Raw genomic sequence first — 17,504 nt, forward strand, 5'->3', positions numbered from 1 at the left:
AAATAAACTAAACTTATGACAGAATATACTGAATACTTTTTAAATTTATGATTAAAAATAATTTGCATTGTTTCAAGGAAAAATTGATACTAGAAAATGTGACTAATAAATCACATGAAAAGAAAGTAATAATTCAAGATTATGTTAAAAGACTTAAAATAAATTCTTATTTAAAGATGAATAAAATCTAGCATCCATTTTAAGACCAAACTATAAGAATAAATGTTATTGAATTGAACTAATATGCAATTATTCCAATTAGTATCCCATGTATTTAGCTGGTAATAAGAATATATATGTATATACATATAAATTTTATTTTTAAATGCTTACTTTCTGTCTTAGAATCAATATCATATATTGGCTTTAAGGCAGAAGAAGCATCATAAGGGCTAGGAAATAGGAATTAAGTGATTTGCCGAGCATAATGTGGCTAGGAAGTGTCTGAGGCAAGATTTGAACCCAGGTTCTCTGGTCTTTAGAACTGGTTCTCTATCAACTTAGCCAACTTTGTGTATCCTGGTGCTAATAATATTTTCTGAATTGAAAGATATTGAGAATAGAGTTAGACTGGGCTATAAATATTCATTTAGTTCAATTTGCTTATTTTGTAATTATGATAACTTATTTTCATATATTACTTTAAACAGTAAATTGCTTGAAAACATTACCGTATTTTAGCCTTACCACAATTCCATGAGGCAGAAATTAAAGGTATTATCATCCCTGTTTTATAGTGCCTGAGACAAGATTGTGAACTGAGAGCTTCTTGACCCCACATGCAGTGCTCAATCCACCAGGTCACACTTATTCATATCTCAAAGTGAAGAAACTAAGGGACTCAGTGCCTCCAGACTAAAACAAGGTGGTACACTGAGTTAAAAGCAGAACCAGGCCCAAGATGTAGGTTTCCTGACCCATAGTCCCTCATTTTTCCTTTATATTACAGAGATTAATTTTCAATTCTGAAACTAGTTGCTGCCATCATTTTATAGATGTGTAGCAAAGGTAGTTTACCAAACCATAGTTGCACCACTGTCAGGGCTTCTGTAATGGTGCAGAATAAACTGTTAGTATTTACCTTATTGAAATGGAATAAGCTGATAGCAATGTTTCTTTACAGGAATAAGGAAAATGTTGTGACTTGTCACAACAGAATAAATATTGTGACAAGATAAATAATAATACTTATGTGATTGGTGCTAGCATTTACACATAGAATTATGCACAGTTTATGCAATTATTAAGTGCTATTTCCTCTAATTAGTGTCTCTTGATTTCCTTCATTTTATTATTCCTCTATTTCTGTAGTGTCTATATTTATTTTTGAATGTTCTCATAAAGATATCTTTCTAATGAATTTATTTTGTCTATCATGGTGATATTAACGACACCAATAATTCTATATCACTAAGTTATTGAGCTAAAAGAGAAATAATTAAGTTTGAAGCCCCAAAGAAACACTTTGGAAAAATTGTATTAATATCCATTTATTATTATCATTATTATTGTTATTTAGATTTCAACTTCAAGAGGTCAATATCTTTTTGATTGCAGGGCTTTTTTGCCTTAACTCTTTCTTATCACTGCCCCAATTTCATGTGTATAGAAAACTCCCAGTGTATGAATTCTTTCCAACACTACAAATCACTAAATCACCTGTAGCCTGTAATATAGGATATTAAAAAATTTACTCATGGGCAATGTGTGTTAAGGGTAGAGCTTAAACTTTTTCTTTCCCTGGCTCTAAGGTTGTCATACCCAAGCTCATGCTACTTAACTACTTTAATTGGCACCAACACCAACCAATAGGGATATGGAGAGAGATAAAGAAAGCGACTATTGTGGAAAGGAAAACTGAATCAAACTTTGGGCCTTTCTGCCACGCAGGTGGAACAGACAGCAGTTGGAATGTTGGAGTAAAGATGACAATTGGTAGAGGGAGGGGACTGGGAGAGTGACAGTGGCTCTGGAGTGAACTCTCTTTCCTGGCCCTCACACTGGAAGGAACGCTCTCTCCCCATCTCTGGATAGAAGATCCTCTATTCCTGGATTTTTCCCAACTGTGTTCTCTACCTGGATTCCTGTGATTGTGTCATTGAACAAAAGGATTTAAGGGGAGCGGTTTGAACTTAAGGCCTGTCTTTAGGGGCACTAGCCCAAAGAGACTGGCTCAACCAGCTCTGAAAGTCAGAACCTTTTTCTTCCTCTTGCTGTCTTCTGCTAAAGACTGTGAACTTAAGAAAACTAGCATAGATTAGTATAGACAGTAATAAAAGAAACTCTCCACCAGCTGATCAGACCTGGTCTCAGGTCAAAAGCTGAGAGACTCAACCCTAATCCATGGCAAAGTATAGAGAACCCCTCTTTCCTCTACCCTGATACCTTCCTGATCCAAACTTGTTAATAAATTCATCTTGAATTAAATAACCCACAGTCAGATAACAGGGGTACTATCATTTCAGGGGGACATAGAGGGAACAGAACCTGAGCACAGTCATTCAACCATAGATGGTCCCAATAGGAGCCCTGATGGGCAACCTTGGTCTGGGGGAGGCTTGACGCTCAGGAGGGTCCGTGCTTACCTGCTCTGGGGTATCTTCAACATCAATCAATAGAGAAGCCATCCCCTCAGGCTATAATAATTGGCCCATTTCTTGAGAACCCCATTTTTCAAAGACAGCCTTTCAGTAGGGGATATTTCTCTCCTTTTAACTCACCAGCATCCATATTCCCTCGGTCCCTAAACCCTTCCTTATCCCCTATAACACTTCCATCCTCTACAATTCCTTTAACTATTATACTACTCTACCTGTGATTTCTTTGTTACAGCAAACTCCAGGATGAAAACATTTCCAAACAAAGGCAGGTCAGAACCCTGAGCACTAAAAAGTTAAGTGGCATGCCTAGAGTCTAAGTGTGAGCATGTATGTGTGTGAGTATGAGTGACTTTGTGTGTGTGTGTGTGTGTGTGTGTGTGTGTGTGTGTGTGTGTGTAAAGCAAAACTAAAATTTTGGTCTTTCTGACTTCAAGACGACTACTTTACCATGTTCTCTCTTGAACCTAAAGTACTCACTTATACAAAAATTACTGATAAATTGATTTCATTGTATAATTAGCAACAGACATTCCATATAACCAAACTATCATGCCTTCATTCTTAAAGGCAAGGATCATTGTAAGCTGATGCCACCCTCCACAGAATAGTTTATGCTGTTCTTTACAACATTTCCTAATGGGTCACACTACTTCATTTGAAGCTTTACATTTTCCACATGAGTAAAAGAGTTTAACCTGTGTTTTTTTTTTTAATATCTTTTTCCCTCCTTTCACAGAGAAGGTCAGTTCATATTGTTGGCGACCTGTCTGGCCCTCATCAGCAGCCTGTTATCTCCTGCCTGGGAGAGATTCTTAAACTACCGATGTGCACATTGACTTGGTCACCTTTGTGCTTGACAGAACTCAGTACAGTGGCATCAGAAGCAGTTTATTTATGTTTTATGCATGGCAGCTGACAACGCTTTTTTACTACAGCTGGGCCAAACAGTTTATCAAACGTCAAGTTTGAACTATGTCGATAAGCCCTCTCTCTGTCTGCTGTTCTGACAACTGTCAATACCCTGATCTTTGAAAATATCATCTTACAAAAATGGCTATGAAAAAGGTAACTTTTTCATTTTCTTCTTGGTCTAAGTTGTTTCATTAAAAATAAAATAAAAACCCCACAGTGGCTCCTGACTCCAGCTCACTTACCTGAAAAAACAGAAAACATTTTAAAAAAAAAAAGTGTTTTCCAAAGTTGCTCTCCCCCCAATATAAAATATTTATCTATGTAATCTATAGTATCTTTCCAGGTAAGGGATTGCCTTTTCCATCCATGATGATTCTACAATCCCTTGGACATCTGGCTGAGCAAGCTGGTACAGCACAGCATCCTGCTGGCTATCATTTTTCACTCCTGTTACTTTGGTAAAGTTTAAAAAACTCTTGAAATTTTTTCAAGGTGGATGTAGAATGTTAGTGTTATTATGGGATTGTAGGAACAGTTTGTGGACAAAAAGCTTTCAGTATTCCAAAGTGGTCTGTTTCAGGGCAAAGTTGGTTGCCTCCCCACCCCCCACACACACTTTACTCCTTTACAGCCCCCCTCCACTGGATTCCCCTTGGTAAGTTCTGGAAGTTCCTGAAGTTCCTTACCTGGGTTTCAGCAAATGTAAAATGCTGTTGGATTGTGCCCTTATTAGTAATCTAGAAAGCTGCTACTGCTGCTATTTACTTATGAATTTCCTCCCTTCCCTACCTTCCAAAGTTTCCTTTGCCAGGAACATCACTGCCCTGTGTAGGTCCCTTTTTCATTCCACCCTGTATCTTTGACCTAGCTCTGGGAAGTGTGTGGCAATGCTGCTATCTCGTACCTGTCTTTCTCTTTCAGAACCCTAGTATAAGTCTGAGGGTGCCAGTGTATGGGTGTAAGAATTCCTTTTATCCTGGTATTTAGTTTCTCTCTGGGCACTGGAGTGCTCTGCTCATAGTATGCTCCACATCCAACCCTTGTCTTATGTCCAAAAACATTCAGATCTGTTTGCCTGTAACTAACTAGACTAGACAAAAGGTTCCTTATGTTTTTTGGGTTTCCCCATCAGGATTTGATTTGGTGCATTTTTTTCTTTCTTTTTTCTAAATTATTTTTTTCCCAGATTACATGTTGGTTCAATTTTCAATAATTGCTTTCTGCCATTTTCTGATTCATGTTTGCTTCCTTCCTCCCACTCTTCCTCCTTCCTTATAATGGTATGTAGTATGAAATAGGTTGTACATGTCTTATATTATAATACATATTTCGATGTTCATCAGTTTGTGGAAGAATTCATTTAGAGTAAAATTCATGGAGGAAACAAAATAAAATATGGTATGCTTCAATCTGCTTTTAGATTTCATCAGTGCCTTCTATTTCTGGATAGCCTTTTTCCTCATGAGTCCCTTGGAGTTGTCCTGGATCCTTGCATGGATGATAACAGTTGAATTATTCACAGTTGGTCATCACACTTTATTGCTCTTATTGTGTACAGTGGTTCTGCTCACTTCACTTTCCATCACTTCATATAAATCTTTTCAGTGTGTGTGTGATCACCTTATTTGTATCAGTTTGACCCTCCATCAGCAGTATATTAATGTCTTACTTTTCCACATCCCTTTCAACATGCATCATTTTTCTTTTTTTTAAAAAAAGGAGAAAAAGTAAAGCATCTCATAGCAAAATGTACCTGACTTAGAAAACAAATTGAAGACAAAAAAAAATTATTTCTGGGAATTTTTCTTCCCAACTATTGAGTTTGCCATCAACTCTCTCTAGACATTCCTTTGATGTTTCAGATGTTTCCTTTTTAGCATTGTTGTCTTATTCTGAGTTTCTATTTTGTTCTTCCCTGTCATTCAAGTAACTTTCTAAGATCCAGTTTTTTAAAAACCTATTTCTCACTTTTCTAGTTATTTTCCCCCACCCTTTTTTTTCCCTTTTCTATGTGTCAAGGTTCTTCTCCATTCCTGGGATAGAGGGCACACTGGTCCATCCTTACAGATTACTGTTCTCTGGTATTTGGGGTAGGACTGGAAACCTTATTTTCCCAAGTTGTGTCTGCTAAGGAAGGGACCCTACTGGCTTGCCCTGGAGAGGCTTATAGCTATTTTTTCCAGATAGATTCAGTATCCCATGTTACCAGTTCCCCCTATTGTGTATGCACATATCTCTACACACATGTACACATATAAACACATTCTTGTGCATATACTTTATATGTGTAACATATAATATAAACAATGTGCATATATAAAAGTAGGTATATGTGCACATATATTCTGTGTATATGTGTATATTTGTATATATATAAGCCCACAGACATATATGATGACTATTAATATCATACTTTTTGTTTTCCTTGCTTTCCTAGTGGAAGGGGAGAGAAGGTGGATCTTGGCTGACCAAAACAAAAATATATATTTTTATAAAAAGAAGAATCAGGAAATCTGATCAATGCAATAACCAAACACAATGCCTGAAACTTTGTGATGAAATATGTTGCCTATCTCCTCACTGAGAAATAGTGAATGGTGAATGTAGATTAAGAATATCCTTTAAAAAAGAATACCTTTTTATATGATCAATGAAAGTTTGTTTTGCTTGCCTATGCATATTTTTTTCATTTGTTGAGTTTAGGCATGATGGGAGAGAACTCGGGAGGGGAGAAGATCGATCTTTGCTTAAATTTAAATAAAGTATAATTTAATTTAAAAAGCAAAGACCAAGCCTGGAGTTAGAAGACTTGAGATCTATATTTTCTAAGTAGGAAACTTTTACATAATCTTGTGTAACCAGTCACTTGTTTTTTCATATTTAGAAAGGAAGAGATTGTATTGAATATACTCTGAGACTCCATATAGCTATATTTGTATGATCTTATGATCCAGTGAACTCTGTATCAAACAATAGTTTCTAAATTGAACTCTGTTCTTCCTTCTTCCTTCAATAAGATGTGCTGTTCTGGAGGCACATTGACTCTTCAAAGTCAATAGGACTCATCCCATTCAATAAAATAGTAAATTCTACTAGACTACAGCAAGAAAAGAGGATTCTCAGATTTAGAGAAATAAATAACCTTAAAGATCATTAGATTCAACCCCATCTTTTTAAAGATGGAAAAAAGAGACACAGAAAGATTGATTCCTCCAAGGTGACAAAAGAAGCGAGCAACAGGTCAACCTGAACCTTCTGTATTTAATCCATTGCTCTTACTATACTATTTCCCTTCCTTCACAGTTACAGTGACAAGACAGCCCTTCTCTAAAAACAGTAAGACCTAATAAAATATGTGGCCTGCATAATCACAATGAAATCATACAAGCCCACATCAGTGAAGTTTATTAAGATGGCTCTGTGAGCAAAGAGTAAGAATCTCTGAGGTTATAAGAGTGTAATAGATCTGGTAAATGTGACAATCTAATTTTATTTCACAGCTGATTTAAATGCAACTCTATTGTCAAAGTAAAAAAAAATAAAATATAAGAAATTGTTAGCATTCTTAATTATTTGGTTAAAATGTTAGATGATTTTTCTATTTTCTATAGGAATTCCTTTTGAGTCAAATAATAAAATACAGTAGAAAATATTTTGAACCAAATAATATAGTCCCATTTTATAATCTTCAGTATCCAGAAGATGCTAAGGCTAAAATTTCTCTCCATTCTTGTCCAAGGTTATTCAAAGAAAAGAAAATATTTGGGCAACAAATGATGTGGTAGATGTAGGCACAGTCAGAAACAGAGAGAGCTTGTTGTTCTAAATGAATCTTAATAAGTTGTACAAAGTAATGAAAAAAGTGTTAGTTTCAGAATCGGAGGACCTGGGCTAAATCCCACTGCTAATGGTTAATATCTATGTGACTGATCAGTTCAACTTTGTTTTTTTTTTTACTATATTAAATGAGAAGGTTGGATCTATCTCTAAGGGTCCTCCTATCTCTATAACAATGATCCTAAAATGAAGTTTTATAGACTTTTCCTTCCTAAATTAATGTAATATGTCATATAGAGGGCAGGTTACTTGTCAGAACACCCCTTTACTCTCAGAAAGACATAACTGTCATATGTTTCCTATTCAAGATCATAAACAGGATGCAAAGGGTAAAGGTAACCATTAGAATCTAATAAAAATATACCCTTCTACATTACAGTTGGAAAATTATTCTAACGTAATTCTGATCCAAAGAAAGGTATGCTAAAAAGAATTTATGCAAATATTAATTGGTTTTTATTGCCTCTCTTTAGACTATATTAGTTTAATGATACAGTTGAAAGCAACCATTTTTTGTGGAATTCTCAAGCATCTTGACCCCAAGAAGATTTGATCATAGTAAGTCAAATGTCTCAGAGTTATATAGGCCCCTTTTCACCAGTTTTGTACATTTACAATATTCAATTATATTCCATCAGTCTCATTCACTTAATTCTATTTGCAAAAAAGTTCCTATTTTATACTCAATGATTTAATAATATTTTAAAGATATAGTGTCTGTGGCTTCTGAAATAACAATACAAATAATGATAACAATAACAATATCTAACATAAAGCTAATAATTTGTCCCAGAGACATTTCTAGTTGAAATTCATCAAAAAAGATGAGTACAAAAGTCAGAACCATGATAGTAGACAGAGGAGCACTCAGTCAATCTCTCCTAAATTCTCCAAACAATTTAAAAGTAACACCTCAAGTGAAATTTTAGAGTGGCAGAACCAAGAAAAGGTTGTGTGAAAAAATGTTTCAATACAAGACATTTTAGGAGATTGATATGAAAGGTCTGTCTCACAGGGGTGGTGGAATATATCACATGTAGCTCAAGCCAAATCTTGAGGGTGGATGCATAGGTGGCAACATCAAATTCATAATCTCTCTTTTCCCCCAGATTATATATAGATAAAATTTTTATTAATTGTTTTCTAACATTTTGTGATATAGATGTATACACACACACATATATATGTATATATATATATATATATATATATATATATATTCTTTCCTTCCTTCCCTCCTCTTCTTACTCTACAGGTAATATGATATAGTTTGCCCACATATTACAATAAAATTCATATTTCCATGTTTAACATATTGCTTACACGTGTAAAAAAATTAATGAAGGAATTTAAGTGAAGAATGATATGCTTCCATCTGCATTCAGATCACTTTATTTCTTTCTATGGATGTGTTTAACTTTTATTTGTCAGGTGGCCTTTGGACTTGTCCTGGATCCTTTCATTACTGATAATATTTAAAACATTCATAGTTGATCATTGTACATCATTGATGTTACTATGTAAAACGTTCTCCTGGTTCTGCCCACTTCATTTTGTTTCACTTCATACTACTCATCCCAGGTTTGTTTTGTTTTTAATCATCTTAATATATCTTTTATCATGGAATAATAGTATTCCATTAAAATCATAAACCACAATTTGCTCAGCCATTCCCCATTTGATGGACATTCTTTCAGTTTCCAATTCTTGGCAACCACAAAAAGAGTTGTTATGAATATCTTGGTAAAAGTAGATCCTAGTTTCATGAATTCTTATTCCACAGTCCATGTAGTGCGGAACAACTAAGCTAAGAATATTGTATTTCAAAAGGAAAAAGAGCTAGTATAATCTTGAATCAAAATTGAGTATAATATTTTGAGGAAACAAAACTATTATTCTATGCAGATGATATAACAGTAGTATACTTAGAAATCCCTAGCTAATCAACTGAAAAAAAATAGTTGAAACAATTAACAAGTTCAGCAAAGTTGCAGGATATAAAAGAAATCCACATAAATAATCAGCATTTCTAAATACTCTAAATCTATATCTAAATCTATATTCTAAATCAATAAAACCCAGCAGGAAGAGATAGAAAGAGAAATTCCACTTAAAATAACTACAGGCAATATAAAATTATTTGTAGTCTATATGCAAAGACAAGCCAGGAATTATAGAAAAACAATTATAAAACACTATCCACACAAATAAAAACAATCTAAATAATTGAAGAAATTTTAATTGTTCACAGGTAGGCTGAACAAATATAATGGAAATACATATCTATTTTATCTAGATTAATTTACTAATTCAGGTCCTTGCCAATCAAACTACCAAACAATTGTTTTTAGAGCTAAACAAAAGTAAGAAAATATATCTGATAGAGCAAAAGGTAAAGAATATCCAGGGAATCAGCAGGGGGAGGGGGAAAGATTAAAGAACATGTCCTGATAGTTCCAGATTTCAAGCTCTACTAAAAAAAAGGTAATCAAGCAAACAATCCGATACTGCCTAAAAGATAGAATTGGAATAGATTAGGTACACAATACATGATAGTAAATGACTGTGTAACCTAGTGTTTGATAAACCCCCAAATCCAAGCTTTTGGGAGTAATGACTCACTTTGTGACAAAAATTGCTAGGAAAACTAGAAAGCAGGTTAGCAGAAACTAGGCATGGGATAATACTAAGATAGTGTCAAAACAAATAAATCATTTAAACATAAAGGGTTACATGATAAATAAATTAGGGAACATAGAAAAATGTCCTCGTCATATTGACAGATAAGAGAAGAGTTTATGATCAAATAAGAGATAGAAAGGATTACAGGAAGCAAAGTAGATAATATCTATTATAGGAAATTAAAAAGCTTTTGCATGAATAAACTAATACAGACAAAATTAGAAGGAAAACAGGAAAATGGAGGAAATATTTGTAGCAAGTTTCTCTGGAACTGAGCTAATTGTAGAGGAAAAAAATTCCAACTGATATGAATGTTGAAAAGATATGAAGAGGCAATTTTCAAAAGAGCAATTAAAGCTATCAATAATCACATAAAAATGTTCCAAAAAACTATTGATTAGAGATGCAAATTAAACCAACTCTGAGATAGTCCCTCACACCTATCAGATTGGCTAACATGTCACTGAAGGAATATGACAGATGCTGGAGCACATAGGGAAAAGTCAGACATATTCATTGCTAGTGGAGTTGTTCTTCAACCATTGAAGGTATCAATTCTGAACCACATCCAAAAAGATTTTAAACTCTGGATACTCCTTGACACAGCAATACCACTACTATATTCATATCCTAAAGTTATATATTACAAAAAATATTTATAGCAATTCTTTTTTGTGGAGGCAAAGAATTGAAAATTGAAGAAATACCCATCAAGTGGGAAATGGCTTAAAACATTTTGGTATATGCTTGTGGTGGGATACTATTGTGCTATAAGAAATAAGAAATAGGATAATGTCAGAAAAAAAACTAGGAAGACATGAATTAATGCAAAGTGTATTGAGCAGAACCAGGAGAATATTGATACAGAAACAACAATTTTTTAAGGATAATCAACTCTAAAAGACTTACTCTGATCGAGACAATGATCCAAGACATTTCCAAAGGATCTATGATGAAAGATTCTATCTACCTTCACAAAGAGAACTGATGAATTCTGAATTCAGAATGAAGCAAGCACTTTATTTTTTTCTTTATAGCAATGTTATTTTTTTGTTTGTGTTTTCTTTCATGATATGTCTTAAGTCAATATGTTTTACATGATTTTACACGATCTACAGTTTCAAATTGTTTGCCATCTCAAAGAATGCTCTGGTAAAGCAAAAGGTAAAGAATATCAAGGGAATCAGCAGGGGGAGGGGGAAAGATTAAAGAACATGACCTAATAGCTCCAGATTTCCAACTCTATTTAAAAAGGTAATCATCCAAATAATCTGGTACTGCCTAAAAGATAGAATGTTGGATCGTTTGAATAGATTAGGTACACAATACATGGTAGCAAATGACTATAGTAATCTAGTGTCAATATTCTCCTGGTTCTGCTCAATTCACTTTGTGTTAATTCATGTCTTTCTAGTTTTTTTTTCTGACATTATCCTATTTCTTATTTATTATAGCACAATAGTATCCCACCATAAGCATATACCAAAACTTGTTAAGCCATTTCCCACTTGATGGGTATTTCCTCAATTTTCAATTCTTTGCTTCTACAAAAAAGAATTGCTGTAAATATTTTTGTTATGTTTGGGAAAAGAGAGAATTCAGAACATAAAATTTTAAAACAAAGTGTTACAATTATTTTACATCTAATTGGGAATATTTAACCAATAAAAGTAAAAAATTAAAAGGAATATATTAGAGTTCTCTCATGTCACTCTATATCTGGATGTTCTCTGAATGGCATTTTCTCTTCTTCCATGCCACAAATTCACAAAATCATACAGTCATAAGGTGTTCCAATTGTCTACTTAATACTAACAAACAATATCTGCTACAATATCCCCAATTTTTAACAAATCCATCTGGTATCCAAAATCATCAGTGTAGTACCGTAGATCATTCACTGACTCTGGAGTCAAATGACTAGCATTCCAATTCTAGCCTAAATGCTTATAATCTGTTTGAGCTTTGCCAAGACAATATACTATTCTATGCCTTGATTTTTTTTAAATCTGCAAAATGGGAAATTTGATCCCATAATCTCATCCAGCTCCAAATTTTTCTTCCCATTATCTCCAAGGAAGAGGGATCTTTTTCATGAAAGCTCCTTCATTATCTGACAACTCTAATCATTAAGAAGTTTTACTTATATCAAATAATGTAAATAAACATCAAACTGTTTCTCATCAGTTCCCACAATTTTCCCCTATATCTGTTCTCAGGAGATAAATGGAATAAGCCTAAACTTTATTTTCCTTTACTGTTCTTCAGATAAATACATGAAGAGAGAATTAATATCCCTATTAACTTTTCTTATTTCCAAGCTAAACATCCCAAACCAGTCCTCCTTCCATCTTTGTTGCCATATTCTGAATCTGATCTAAATTATATTATTTATATCTTTTCTAAAATACAGTAGCCAGAACTGAATTTGACCCATTGCTTGATAAGGACAGAGTAGATTGAAATGTTACCATCCTTGTTATTTGCAGCTGTCTTCTTTTCTTATTTTAATCACGGCTTATAAGAACTTTATTGATTGATAGGTCAAATGTTTTGCTCATGTTGAACTTGACGGCCACTAACTACTACTACCAGTGGTAGCATAAAGTGCAGGGCCCAGAGTCTGCAAAACCTATCATGCTGAGTTAAAAACTGGGCCAGGACACTTACTAGATGTGTGTCACTAGGCAAATCACTAAATCCTGTTTTCCTCAATTTCCTTATTTATAAAATCAGCTGGAGACAAAAATGGCAAACCACTCTATCATCTTTACCAAGAAAATCCCAAATGGGGTCTCAAAGAGTCAGACATGAGTGAAACACACAAACAACAACAACAAAATACTACAAATGTTTGCCCTCCCCCCTCAACCTCTACTATACCAGATCTTATCCACATGAATTTGTTTTCTAGACAAATCTTTTATATACTATATTTAGGCATTTTCTATTTAAAAATCATTTACTTTTATATCAGTTTCCATCCTTCTAATATAAAATTTTCTGGTTATTTTTGGACTAACAACAAAATGTTAGCTTATCATTTCAAGCTTCATAAAAATTCAAAAAGAATACTATCTAAGATTTATCTATCATACATAAATATGTTAAAAATTAAAGGGTTGAGGAAAGGTTAATAGTCCAAGGATTAGCAGTACAATTTGTCTAAAGCACAGAGTTTATGGAGGGAAATAGCATGAAATAAGATGGAAGTGGGTGATAGGAAAGGGTTATTTAGCCAAATTGCACAAGACCCTGGACTAAAAGCAAAAAATGTGAAGATGACAAAGAGTCATAAGCAAGTATCCTGCAATCTAATTAGCATGACTAAAAGATCAACAAAAGCACTTTAGGAAGTTAATCTGAAAGATTTCTATAATGACAAATGGAAGTTTCCATCTGAATCCTTTGGAAAGGTGTTGTTACTGTTGTTGTTGGGGTGCTATTGGTGTGTGCATATAGGTGTGTTCTGTGTTTATTACACATATGTGTGTTTATTACACAGTGAACTAGTAATAATGTCAGAATAACTTCAGTGGTCATCTAATTTGATTATAAACAATTTAGAGGTTTTCATTGGGTCATTTAAATTCACCACGCATCAATTTCCTCATATGTAAAATTATAGCATTGGTCTTGATGATTCCAATGTTCCTTTCTACTTTAAAAGTATGATCCTATGACATTTAATAATAATAAGTAGCATTTCTATAGTACTTTATGTCTCAAGATGTGCTTTATACCCATATATTACTTAATTTAATTTCTTATTTTATCGGAAAATTTCCTTACAATAATAAAAAGTTGAAATCATATGGCACTTAAAGCTTTACAAATTATTTTCCTCATAAAAATATTGTGAGATAGCATGTTATTATTACCTTTTTCCAATGACACATTGAGGCTGAAGAAAGTTAAGTTGAATGTCCTCAAATATTAAATGTCATAGCTACCATAGAGAGCATCTGAAATCATATTACCTAACTTTGAAACCAGGGCCCCATCAAATAATTAATCAATCAACAGGAATAAATAAAAATGCATCTTCATGACAAAGGAGCCTAAGCTTCATCATGGATATCTAAGCTTCTATAGCTATGTGATTCAAGGCATAGATTTCTAGGTGTTTAAATGCTTACTGAATTTCATGTAACTGAAATGATGATTTGTTGACATCCACGTTAAGAGATAAAAAGTTTTCTGGCATTTGCTGCCATCAACTGTTTTTTTCATTTTTCTAAAAATAAATTGAAAATATATTTTTATGTCTTCATAAATCATCTCATCTTTTTTTTCAGATCAGAGTGTTTTCCTTATCTATTCATTTGAGTTTTCTTTTGAGAACATCTATTTTTTCAATTCTTCATTATTTAACATGGACTTGCAATTCCATGAACAAGTTATTTGAATCACTATTTATTCCTAAGTTGTATACTCACAGATGGGCATGGACTTAAAGGAAAGGAGTGGTACCACTTTGACAAGAATGTTTTTAATATAAATGTAGGAAAAGATGAGTCTTCTTGAAAGTATTTAGGATAGAATTATTATACAAGCATAAAAATAGAAAACAAATATGCAAGAAAATGTGACTTTAAATGCTGAAGGAATGTAATACCCCACTAAAATAGCTTTGTTGTAAAGAGAAATATCTGATTTTATGTGTTGTAGCTTATCTAAACCTATGTATTTTCACCCTAAACATATACATCGAGTACTTGTACAAGAAAATTGGAATTCAGTAGGCCAAATTATTCTCACCTTTATAAACCTAGTTGCTTCTATTTCAACTCTAACAATGGCTAAAGGGAACACCCAAATCTAACACTGTAAACTTGAAAGACTGTATTAAGGTATATAACAGTAGCATACAGAACAGCAATATGATTTTGAATACATATATGTATATATGTATATGACTTCCTCCACTCAGTCTTGGTTTTAGAAATATAGTCATAGTGAGAAAATTCCCTTTACAACCTATAGTCTGATGTTACATGGAAGGAAGTGAGAAGCATAACTTCCCTAAGTAGAAATTCAGCTGCACTCCAGACACTCCCTGGAGGCCCATGATTTCATAGCAGTTGCCTTGTCCTCACAGTAGCACTTCTCCTCTCACTCCATCCCCCCCCATCCCCTGGTTTTACAGCTACACAAAGCTCATTTAGAGTCATTATAAGCTTAAAAGGAGGGCAATTAAACTGAACAATACCATGCTTGATTAATAACCAGAGAGCAACTATATAATAACACAATTAGTTAATTGTAGAAACTAAAAAAGGGAAGGGATTTCAGGACCATCTAGTCTGGGACAAGATGGCACCTGGAACAACTGTTCCCCAAAGTCTAATCCATGTTGACAATGGTAACTACAAGAGCTCACTCCTCAGTGATGAGCATATTTCTACTCCCTTTATAACTCTCTCCACCACAGTGATTCTGAAGCCCTGTCCAACATTCCAACACAATTCTTTGTTCATCTCAAATCACTTGCTTATTCCTATTGCCCTCAACCCAACTTGCCCAATATTTTATGTGAAAGCTGCTCAAATCCTTTTTTGGAATGGCAACTCCATAGGAAGCAGCTATTACTCATCTTAAACTTTGTCCTTTCTCACTACCTCCATTGTCTTTGACTCACTGAGACTTGGTACTCTACTAATGACTTAGTTCCCTAGCCACCTTCTCCACCACTGGTTGTATTTTTACTTATAGTCTCTGACGCATTGATCATGGTGAAGAAACTGGTATCTTCCTTTCTCCCTCTGGGCATTTCTAGGCTTCTCTTAGGCTACCATCACTTTGAGGGTTGTTCAATCCATAATTTTGATGCAATCCCAATTTCTAAAACTGTAATCCACCAACTGCAGGTCACTATCCTTCCTTCCTCTAGGTATTTGACTTTGGTCTCAGTATTTTTACATCCCCAATTCCTGCCCTCATATTAGAGGTATTGAATATATCTCAAAACACCTTTACCTCACAATTCTTCAACTTGCTTCTTCCCCATGGTTTGCTCATTCATCTCATCTAAGAAACATCGAGATGAACATAACCTTAAACTTGATTTTGTCATCTAATTCCATATTCATGAACTTTGAAACCTTTTATCTGATCACAAAATACCATTCTACTTTTCCTTAAATTGGCAACATGTTTATCTGTTCTTCATCTTTGTTGTGGCTTCCACCTCTTTACTCTTGAGTAACCTACCTTCTTAATTCCTAAAAGATCTTGAATGATTCATAGTTTGCTGCCTTTATTCCATGCAATGCAGAAAAAGCTAAAAAGTACCATCATCTTATCAACTCATGATTTCATTTCTAGATCATAATAATAACCTGGAGGTTAGTTTCCCTACTCTATTACAGTGATTTTCTACTTAGCCACTAACTTGATCATCCGAACCATGCCACTCCCTATTCAATAAACTCGACTGTTCCCTAGTATCACTATGATCAAATATAAGTTATTCTATTTATCTCTCAAAGCCCTTTACCTTTTTAATATGTTTATACCTTATTCCCCTCTGCTTGCTACACTTCAGTACCATTACACGGGCCCCTTGCTGTTTCTCCAACAGAACATTCCATCTGCCGACTGCATTCATTTTCACTGACTATCTCCTATCATCTCTTCCTTCTGGCTTCTCTGGATTCCTTCAAGTATTAGTAATAAGACTTTCCTACTTCTTCTTAATTCTGGTGCCTTTATTTTAAGAACAGCTCCAGTTTACTCTGCATATATTTTTCTTGTGCTTAGTTGTTTGCATACTGTCTCTCCCATTAGAATGTGAGCCCTGTGAGAGCAAGGACTCATTTTTGCCTTTCTTTGAACCCCCTAAAACTAAGTAAAATTCCTGGCATAGGGTAGTTAGGTAGTGTAATGGACAGAAAATGAAATTTGGAATTAGGAAGATGTGAGTTTGAATCCTGCCTCAGACATGGGGCATCAAGCAAGTTGGTTAAATTTTCTCAGCCTCAATTTCCTCAACACCAACTTCTCAGAATTGCTGTGAATATCAAATGAGTTAATAAATGTGAGGCACACTGCATACCTTAAAGTACTATATAAATATATCGTTGTCATAATCATCACCCCATTACCATAATTCCCAGGTCAATACAAACAGTATATATATATGAGATATGGCACTTGAATCCTAGCCTTATTTACTACAAAGTCAGAGCTCTATCTACTATATTTTAATGCCTCTCTGGAAATGAATATTTACAAATACTGTCATCTTTCAAAATTGTAATCTTGGGGTATTGTATATTTATTCCAGTGATATACCTATTACTTCTGGAGCTTTTCTTTTGAAATTATATTCAGAATCAATTTATGAATCCATTCTTGTTCAGATAAAAGATTGGACTAGATGGCCCCTGAAATCCCTTCCCTTTTTGAGTTTCTACAGATGAACTACTTTTGTTATATTAGTTACACTCTGGTTTTTAATCAAGCATGGTA

Source organism: Monodelphis domestica, chromosome 6 (assembly GCF_027887165.1).
Source record: "Monodelphis domestica isolate mMonDom1 chromosome 6, mMonDom1.pri, whole genome shotgun sequence".
Taxonomy (NCBI): Eukaryota; Metazoa; Chordata; class Mammalia; order Didelphimorphia; family Didelphidae; genus Monodelphis; species Monodelphis domestica.